Here is a 10,596-nt window from a genome sequence, read left to right as displayed (position 1 = left end):
AAAACAAATTTTTCCAAAACACGAAACTCAATTTCGGAATCCCACTCAACTACGATACAAGAACTTAAAAGTCTTCGAGAATTAATCCTTGATAAAAAAGTAAACCAGTAGAAGATCAAAGACATTCTTTAGAATCTGAAGCTACAACAACATCATCTATAAAAGATCAACGTAGAATAAAAAATTCATGTTTTTGCAAACCAGTAAGACTCTACAAATGGAATCAACCAATACGACATATTAAAAGTTACCCATTAACTGTAGTTCCGCACGAAAAAGATTCAAATTATTGATAATTTTGACAAAGAATCCATCTTTCTTTTTGTCATTAATCCACAAAACAATCCCGCTAGAGCACAAGTACAACTTTGTCATAATCTAATTGCAATTTTGTTCGAAAAAGGAAAGAGCCCATGAAAACAAAAACTTTCTGAATTAAAAATCAAAAGACAAGTATTCGGTCATTACCTACCAGGCTTCAATATTATCACGTGACACTACGATACACTCACAATCGAAAATTTACTACCACTATCAACAAATCAACCACCACACCGATTACAAGCAGATGATATGGAATTAGGTTTCTCAAAAGTTTTTACTGACTTCATTAAAAACATTCAACGTTAAAACTCACAAAGAGCAATTTCAATCTTCGCAATTGATGTTTTCTCTATCCTTTATAGTTATGTTTCTATCTTAGAAAAAAAATGTTTTATGTATTATCACCACAAACATCTCGACATGCAATAGTAAGACAAGAAATGAGTCTTTTCTCACGATTTTTAGACTCAATTTGTGAAATACTCACTTAAAACGAAATATCAGAGAAATTAAAGTGAATCTTCAAGCATCTTAGCATGATTCATTGTAGATTAATTTCAACACAACTTAAATTTAATTTCACAAGCAAGAAAAATTTTCGCCCACAAATAAAAATTGAAACAAAATTTGCAGATAAAACACGTTATGTACGGGACCCTGATTAGTCTCAGGTATTATTTATTAAAATTGCAAAAGTTATCTTTATGCAGCCATTGCAACCATTTCAGTACACAGAAAATATTTAAGAGTAGCTCTACTTACAGCTGATAAAACACCTTTAAATTATTACACACTTTTTAATGAAAGAACAAGCAACAATAGTTTAAGTTCAACATTTATAAACACACAGAAAACCCTTAACAGAACTAGAAACCTACTCAACAAAAAATCCAAACTCCATTACTTTTCCTAAATGAAGAAAAAGACGAAATGCTACCTACATCGACGCAACAAATTATCTCAACTAGACATCCGACGATTACAACACCATACTATGAAAACAAAATTTCTTTTCTGCAAACGATATTGCAATCAACAGTTAAACCATCAGTCGTTCTCAAATACTTGCAAATAGATTAGCAAAGAAGTAGACCAATAACTAAAAAACAACCACCTATTAAACAAAAACACGCAAATGGCAATAACGTTACAAATCACATTGATTTTTTTTACAAACAATAACATAAGCAATCCAAAAGCAAGACAAAAGTACACAATCCAAAATCAACCTGAAGAACATAATTATACCCAACAAAAACCAAAACCAGTATCCAAATTAGTGTTTTTTGATGATAAACGAAAAACTTTGATAGACCGCATTGAAAGTTACCCATTTTTTCAAGAAAAAAAAACAATTCAAATAAAAAGCAATTCACAAAAAACCAACCACATTTCTCTGAGGACGATGAAGACTTTAATCAAAACCAACAACAGTATAGTAACATTCAGCGAAAAAATTACTGGAACGATACAGATGATGTTTTTCAACCAGAAATTTTTGAAGCTTACTTGAACCTCCAACAACCAAGACAAACACAAGAAACATTTTCTCAAAGAGAAAATCTGGTACAGCCTAGTGATAGTATGCAATCACATCACCATACAGTTATTCAATATTATCAATCCAAATCTATGAAATGAAATCCCGTTACCTTACTATTTACAACAACATGAAATAACAAGAAATCAAATTACAAAGTTTACAGAATTACTAAATACAGCAGATTCGTTTCAAATGACAATGAATCCATACCTTATCGATGGACCTTAAATAACATTTAAAAAACCACTCATGACATCCACAGGAACAGATACTGAATACTCAGTAAGTAAAAGACTACTTAGACGCTGTTACTGCTAACCTAATCTTGAACATAGGCCCAGAACCTAAAAACCCACCAATTCATTAAAACTGGATCCATAGGCGTACAGCACTGATACAAACATCACTCGATGGCGCAGCCCAAAACTGGCTTTCAATTTTACCCATAGAAATTAAATCCAATTGGAAACGAGTTACCCAAAAGTTTTCCAAATTGTTCGATTCTGAACGGAACAAACAACATGAAAGAGTTTTATGCAACGAAATCGTAGACTCCCGAATGAAACAAAAAAACAACTTGCGGTAAGAATCGAAACTCTAGTACGAAAAACTTTTTTCTCTCAACACACTTGACTACAATCCGAGAACCCAGTATCGGTTTCCGAAACTAGTAGACAGATTAGGACAAGCAGAAATCACAATGAAATTAGTGGAAAAAAATTTGGATTTAGAGGAAACAAAAAATTCGGGAAACGTACTACAAAACGTAAATAACGTTCTGAAAAGAATTTCACGTATAAATACCATTCAAGACTCCGACAACAACTTAGCAGAAAAGATTACCCAAATCTTAAACATATATGAAAACGAACCATTTTTAAAGGCAAACATTCCTTCAAAAATGGTGTACCTTTTACCGCAGATACGGTCATAGTATTGCTGAATGTAGACAAAAACAAAATAAAACTTTTTACCAATGCAGGAAAAAGACCAGAGCTTGTCAAACAAAAATATTCTAAGTAATATTAGTTCAGGAAAATACTTCCAACTAGCTATATTAATAACAGATCACAATCGCCTCCTTATAGTTATTTTTGTGGAAAATCACTAAATAGACAAAACTCACACAACTGTTCACAGAACTGATATAATAGAACAAATAGACGAAACAATTGGCACAAAAATTAAAATTCTAGATCAAATCCAATATCCATTACTCAAATTTTCGAAATAGATATTATTCTAATGATCGATCAAGAAATTCTTTATACAACCGCAATCAAAATTACCGAAACAACCCTAACAGAAACACTTCTAAAAAAGATCACGAAATTACTCTAACAATAGGTCAGATGAAAAGCATGGTAATAACAGATCCCGTGATAAATCAAGAACCAGAAATAATAATGATCAAAAATGATCAAAAAACTCTTCTCAATCACCATATCGAAACATTTCACAATACTCAAATCGACAAAACAAAAAGTATAGAAGTACTACAGTAAAACATCAACAAAAAATAAATCAAGCACAATCTGCACATGAAACAACTCCAGACCTCCCAGGTATTGCCAAAATGGAAAACTCGGATATTCAATTAAACCACATACACTGTAAGAGCACAGATGATGAACGTGAAAAGGAAAACACATGAGTTATCAACTTGCTCAGAATAGAACATGGTTATGAAACACCAATAGAATCGAGTTTTTATCACACTTAGAACACTATTAGAAACACATTAACATCATTAGAATCGAGTTATTACAATGCTAACTTGAATCCTCAAGAATCAAAGAACGATCCAGAAAATAACATGAATTACACCCCTCATAGAATTTACCTTAGCTAAGTTTTGAACAATATCTACCAAAACACAACAAATAAGTATCACCAGCAAAAATAAATTGGACAATTCTACTTAGAAAGCCCGCAAAACAAAAATTTTCAACCACCAGATCTTGAAACCGAATTTTTAATTCACACCGGAGCAGAATCTAACATGATTCATATTCCTACATGGAACTAATTTCGTAATCTAGACACAAAAATTTACCTCTTAATTTTCCAGTAAGCTAACCACTGCATGAGGCACCAGTTTAACAAACTACAGAAAGGTTCACTTATCCTGTATACCAGCTAGGACAACGGAACAAATAAAACTTTTACTAAATCCCTTCAAACAAATATTCCATATAACAGATCTTAAACACAATTTAGTTGGAATACCATTTATCACGATTGTATATGTATACTCGTTTTGTAGCACTCAACCCTGTATCCCATTCTATAGCTTATTATGCATATACAACGCTCTATGAACACTGGATAGCAAAAATTGGACAATTCGAATTCCTTGTAACAGATAATGGATCAGAATTCATAAACAATGAAATGATTACCCTATGTCACCTTTATAATAATAAATTTAAACCTAGAAGGTCACATGCTCAATGGACGAAAAGACTAGTCGAAGGCATGAGTCCCTCACCACAAGAATACTACAAGAATTTATTATACACGAATTTGTAAATAATCAAGGCTTAGCAAAAACTCGAACTAGCAAAAATCAGCGACATAGCATTTTGAGTCTCGCGCATTAACCTGCAGCCACGGATGCTTAAAATACCCAAAACCTAGCCACCAATAAAAGAGATACATATAAGAACAAATTGACAATTCGATGCAGCAAAAGTAGCATCAATTACAAAAAGATACACCTTTGCATGTAAAAAATTGCAAAGCATAAAGCCACATTATGTAAAAATTATGCTTTTCGAAAACATATTGAGTTAGAAAAATTCTGAAATCGAGTTTTAATTGATTTATGTTGTTTAAAACAAATAGCTTTTTTCGATTCAAAGCAAGTGTTGTACATGTATTATACATGATTTATGTTGTTTGAAACAAATAGCTTTTTTCAGTTCAAAGCAAGTATTATACATGTATTATACACTACATGTATAACAAACGGAAACAATAAAAATGCACCGAATGGTCAACTGATGTAAGCTTTTCCCATAAGCCTATAACTCTCAAATCACAACAATAATTGGACTATCACCCTTATGAAATGGTTTTTAACTAAAAACCACGCGAACTTATAATGTTTACAGCAAACTCGTCAAAAAGTTCCCCGGGTTGTTGTCAATCTAACAAAAAAAATTTTAACCTGCCACTTCACACTCATGATGAATATCATTTTCATCTTCGACAAGTTCTAAAATTAGCTTCTGGACTCCACACAAAATGGATTTTACTTAGAGACGAAAACACAATGGAAATTAAAAGAAAATTGCGTAGAAATTTTTGCAAAGACAAAATATTCAATCTCAAATAAAATAACGTTTTTCACCAGCATCAGGCCTTAAAGTAAGATTTTTTCTCTAATTCCAAAACCCTCAACCAATTCGAAAAGGACCATGTCAGATATAGAAGAACCTACAGAAATTACGTATAAAATAATTGATCAAGCAAACATTTGTTACAACATACAATTAACCTTCTGCCATACTACTCAAAAAATAAGCTTTTCGAGAGCTAACACAATTAGATTCATTTACAGGGCTACACATTGTTGTCGAAACAAAAGAAAGAAAAAACACAAAAACATCCAAAAATTCAAATAAGTTATCACCAATACCTCAAACTTCTCCAAAAAAATATCAGATGCCAAAAATATCTCCTAAACAAAACATTCAAAAACAAAGAATGAATAGCAAAGTACACGAAAAAGTTTTAGTACCCGAAAGGAAAGAAAAATCACAACAACGCCAACCATCTCGCCGTAGAAATCAACCAAGAAAAGATTACAAAGGTTACAGGTTAGAGAGTTCCAGCAACCCTCTAAATAGATTTTAATAATTTTTTCAAAACAGATTTATTATTTTCTTTTAAAGAAACCTTTCATAGCGTTTATCCGTTTTTTATTTCTCAAGAAAAATTAATTCAGAACCCGACGTTCAAATCAACTAAAACCATCTCTTTTTTTATTCAACAACCACCGCTTTTATTAGCCGACATTACTCCAACTTGATCTAGGTCTATAACTTCAACTAAAGGACCTCCAGGTTATAAATAAGCACTAACCTCATATTTGACAACTTAAATGAATATGGAATAAAAATTACAACCATCTTCTTTCAATCAACACAAAACTCACAATTATTGTCTCAATTTATATCCGAATATCACCAAAAGGAAAAAATTATTTTGGCATAGAGAGAAAATATAACCTGATCACTCAGCCTAAGAATATGCTATCTTTAAAAACTCCCTTATCACCCCACAAATTAAAACAAAAATTAGGAATTTAATACCCAAATACCCAGACTTTCCTTCACCATAAACACTCCATACCCAACCCTCTTTACAAAAAACACTAAGCAATTCAACCCCACTTGTTGAAAATCCAAAAAATTAAAGAAACAATTCGATTGAGCAAATCAATTTTCAATTGCTTCTTTCAAACTCAGTTTAACAGATTATTAAAATAATTATTTCAAACTTTCTTTCAGTTTTTTTCTTCACTTTTTTGTATTTTTTTTCCCATAACTGACCTTAATAATTCATAATCCCCATTTTTCTAATTTTTAGTACTCAATTTATAACTTTTTATTCAATCAACCAAACCTACATTTCTCTCTTGAAATCCATTGACCACCTAAAGTTTTCCCAGGTTCCTTACATTAAGCACAACTTGAACAACGTCAAGGTCATGTTCAAGTTGAAGATAAATTCCACTATCATGGTGCACATGGATGTTTAACGTACATAAAAACTAGAAAAACTGGATACTTCACATTGGAATAAACAACTCCTAAAATTGTAAAGCCGACACAAAAAACTGAGGATACCAAGAAAATATGTTTTTCGACTGGAAAATGCATCTAGAAAAAGTACAATTAACATGAGATTTAAAAGACGACACAAATCTGTATCAAAGAACTCGCTTATCTTGTAAGAATTATCAAGAAATTTGCAATCTCCGACACGAACACAAGCAAATATAGTTTGGTTCCCTGAAAACACGTTTACCACATTTCAACTCGCTAAAATTCACGCAAGATTTTCAAAATTTAACAAAAAGCGTTTCATATAAACCATAATTTTTGATAAAATAAATCCTGGATGAACAAGATCAAACCCAATTCTTGATATGAGCGTTACAAATCAAAAAAGAGAAGAAAAAATTTCTCATCTTGGTAACATTTTACAAAAACAATGGAAACATTGAAGGGATTACCAGGATAGTACTAGACTACAAAAACTATCGAAGAAGCAAATACAATTTTTGGCGCAATTCACTATGACTTTCATCTCGATATGAAACTAGACTACACAATGAGCAGAACTTTCAAGAAATATCCCTTTAGAAACTCGAAACACCACATCATTTATGTCAACTAGAATAAACACAAATCTTACAATCTCTCGGTTTAGCAGTACTCAAACTACCTTATGCAGGATACCTTTTATTAGGCAACCGCTCCAACTTGATAGACTATGAAGAAAGTACCTTTTGGTACTATACTTGCACTAAAAAAATTCACCACTCTATGTATTCGAATATAAGAAATGCTACCAACGCATAAGCTGTCACCAAAGAAATCAATATAATCCGTGCGCTTGAATTTTTTTGGTCACTACTTCGCACTAAAAACGTTATCCGCATGCTTAATAAGCTATTAATAACCTCCGACACCATTAAAACTAACTTTCCCTTTGATTTTTTCCGACCCAGAGTCCTCGTAAGTACGAATTTTTAAAATTAGTTATAAAAATAAACAAACCACTCACCAACTTTAAACCTTTGTTTCACTTTTTCTTTTTAGATTTTACCAGTCATTCTTCTAAAAGAAGAAAACAAAATAAAAATAAGACTCTATTTAAACTTTCATTTTTTAATCTACCTACTTATCATTAATTATAATAGTGAAATAATTTCAATAAAAGAGCAATAACTTAATATCAATGTTGTAAGACTCAAATATGAAGTACTAAATTAATAATGAAAAGCAAATTAATGATTACGAACCTTTTTATGTGTGCTTCTTTTATGAAGTTTGAAATTTTATAATTCACTTGCCCACATTTCATGCACTTTTTCCACATAACTTGAGGAGTAACTCGCCCCCGTAGAAATGTTTGATACATGAGTTTCTACTTCTACAAACTAACTAATAACAACTTAAACTTTTTCACGCTTTTCAAACTTTCCTTAAACACGGTTGGGAGGAATTATAAATAAAGCTTAAACTAACCAACGCAGCTTACTAATGCCACTAAACGAACTGCATCTACGAGAAAGTCTCATGGTACCCAAACCAGATTAAACCCAGACCAAAACTGGATACAATAATTCTTTGGAACTCGCTATAAAGTTTCATTTAAAATTGAAACACAAATACAAGGAAAAAATTATAAAAAACAAAGCAATCTGGTTTTGGAAAAAAGGACACAACCGAAAAAACAAAAGAGAAAAACATCTGATGAAAAAGAGCAAAAGGATGACCACGAAAATAGACTTTGCTCAAAGAGACGGTGAAACAATACTTCAACAACTGGTCTAACCCACCATTAATGGACGTCCTGAGCATGCTCTAAGGCCGGCCTGGTCCACTGCGCTTCACCACGCATACGACGCACTCATTTTTTTTGACGAGAGTAGCTCTAGGGTGAGCTACTCTTTAAAATAACCAAGTTTTATGAAACGCTGTTGTGAAAACATTTAACAACAGTCATAATTAAAAAAAAGATTTAACTAACCAGATGCAGATTTAAAATTGAGCAAAAAATAGAGCAAAAAGAACGAGGAGCAAACATAGATGAAACTTGATGACATTCCGACTCCGGAATGGCAAATTTATTGGTTTGTTGCCGTAGTCACAATCATCGCAGGATTTGAAGTATGGAACCAACATCGAAGCAAAGATACCTATTGAACAAGAACAATGGCCAGTTCAATGTCGAACTCAATACAAATACTAGTCACTTGGCGCTTTACACAGAGAAGTCAAACCTTATCTCACTATTCGACGAATAGATAAGAATGCACGCAGTTTCGCTGTACTGAACGAAATCAACACGTCATTGTAAAAATTCTGCAAACTTCAAACGATCTCTCAACTTGATTACGATACCCAAAACCCACTTCTGACAAGAACTGCAACTCGATTCGAAAAACTGCAACTCCACTCCTTCCCTCTCCATGAATGCAACCAATCCACAACACGAGCAACTGTTCCTTTCACGTACATTCATGCTATAAAAAATCTACTCCAAAAAATTAAGAAACTTCTCCTTCCAAACCTCTTAAAGAACAAACTCAAAAACTCTCTGAAGCGCGGATGAGTGGAACCTGCCTGAAAACTAGTATTTCTATTCAATTATATTATTGATAAGACTATCTCTGTAGAATACTTCGAGCTAACCAATCATGATCCATAACTAACCTTTACAGAAGTTTGGAAGGCTGAAATTACTCATAGTTTCAGCAGCAGAACAGAATGAATTTAACTTAGAAAACAGTTGTTTTTTCTTGTTACAGCTCTTGATATCTAGCCTCGCAAATACTAATATACACCAGATCTATTGAGACTAGAAGAGATAAGAGTAAGATTAAGATTGGTATTAGACTAAGAAGTTGCACGAATCTATCCGACCGAAAATAAGATAGCGTGACGAACAGACGGTATACCTTATCTGAAATTAGTCTATGAGTTAAGACCAAAAGATCTAACTCACTGCCCCAACAATCTTGTATCTTTACCTGGCGATGACTTGGAATTTTGATTCAGACATCATAGATCAATTTGCCTAAAGTGATGCGTTTTATAGGCCCTGAAAAACAGCTTTATGAAACATTTTAATCATTTTTTGAATAATTTTAATTTTGAAAGTGATTTTTTTTCTAGTAAAAACGTCTTGAATTAGTTTTCTTTGTCACAATATTCAAGATAACGACCGTGCACGTATTAATCTGTTCCAGTTTGTTTCTCATTCAGGCATTGTTTTCCGAGATGGAAACACTGGTTAAATATATTACGTTCAATCGGATCTTTTGAAATTTAGAAGTTCTAATCTTAACTTTTCTCATCTGAGGTACAATTTTGTTTGATTTTGTTGAGGTACAATCTGTTCGGACCGGGAAATTATCGTTTTCGTCTTCTGTGTAACTCATGCATTTACTAAGCATCAGAGTTGAAAATTATCCTTTGTAGGAGCTTTAGAACTAGTAAAACAAGCAGAATTTTTTTCCACAATCTTTTTTTAATGAAAATTGAACCGCCCGTTTTTCGGTTGGGAAAAAAGTATTCTTTGTCCATATACGTTTGTCTTATTTTTGTTTTATAAAAAAGGTAACTGTTTAACTGCAGTAGGCTCATAGTACGCTCAAAAGAGTCGGGTTGGGTGTTTGAGGTCGGATTTTGGTGATTGCTCATACACTTTTATAGTTTTAGCTTTTGTGTTCTATTGGTCTCTTTTCTTCAATCAATGACTAATGACTGTATCAATTTTAGGCTTCCTCTGTATCTGCACACACAGCCTTCCTCCAGTTCGGGAAGTACTAGTACATCTATCTCGTCCTGTTCCAGGGCATGGCGACAATTTGTCGCAAGCGACAATTTGTCGCAAGCGACAATTTGTCGCAACTGACCAACCCGAGTCGAGATTTTTCACCTAATTTGAAGCAAGATTTGAGCGGTTTGAGCGCTTTTTTTAGACAA

Source organism: Symsagittifera roscoffensis, chromosome 8, assembly GCF_963678635.1.
Source record: "Symsagittifera roscoffensis chromosome 8, txSymRosc1.1, whole genome shotgun sequence".
Classification (NCBI taxonomy): domain Eukaryota; kingdom Metazoa; phylum Xenacoelomorpha; order Acoela; family Convolutidae; genus Symsagittifera; species Symsagittifera roscoffensis.
This window is presented reverse-complemented; position numbering follows the sequence as displayed.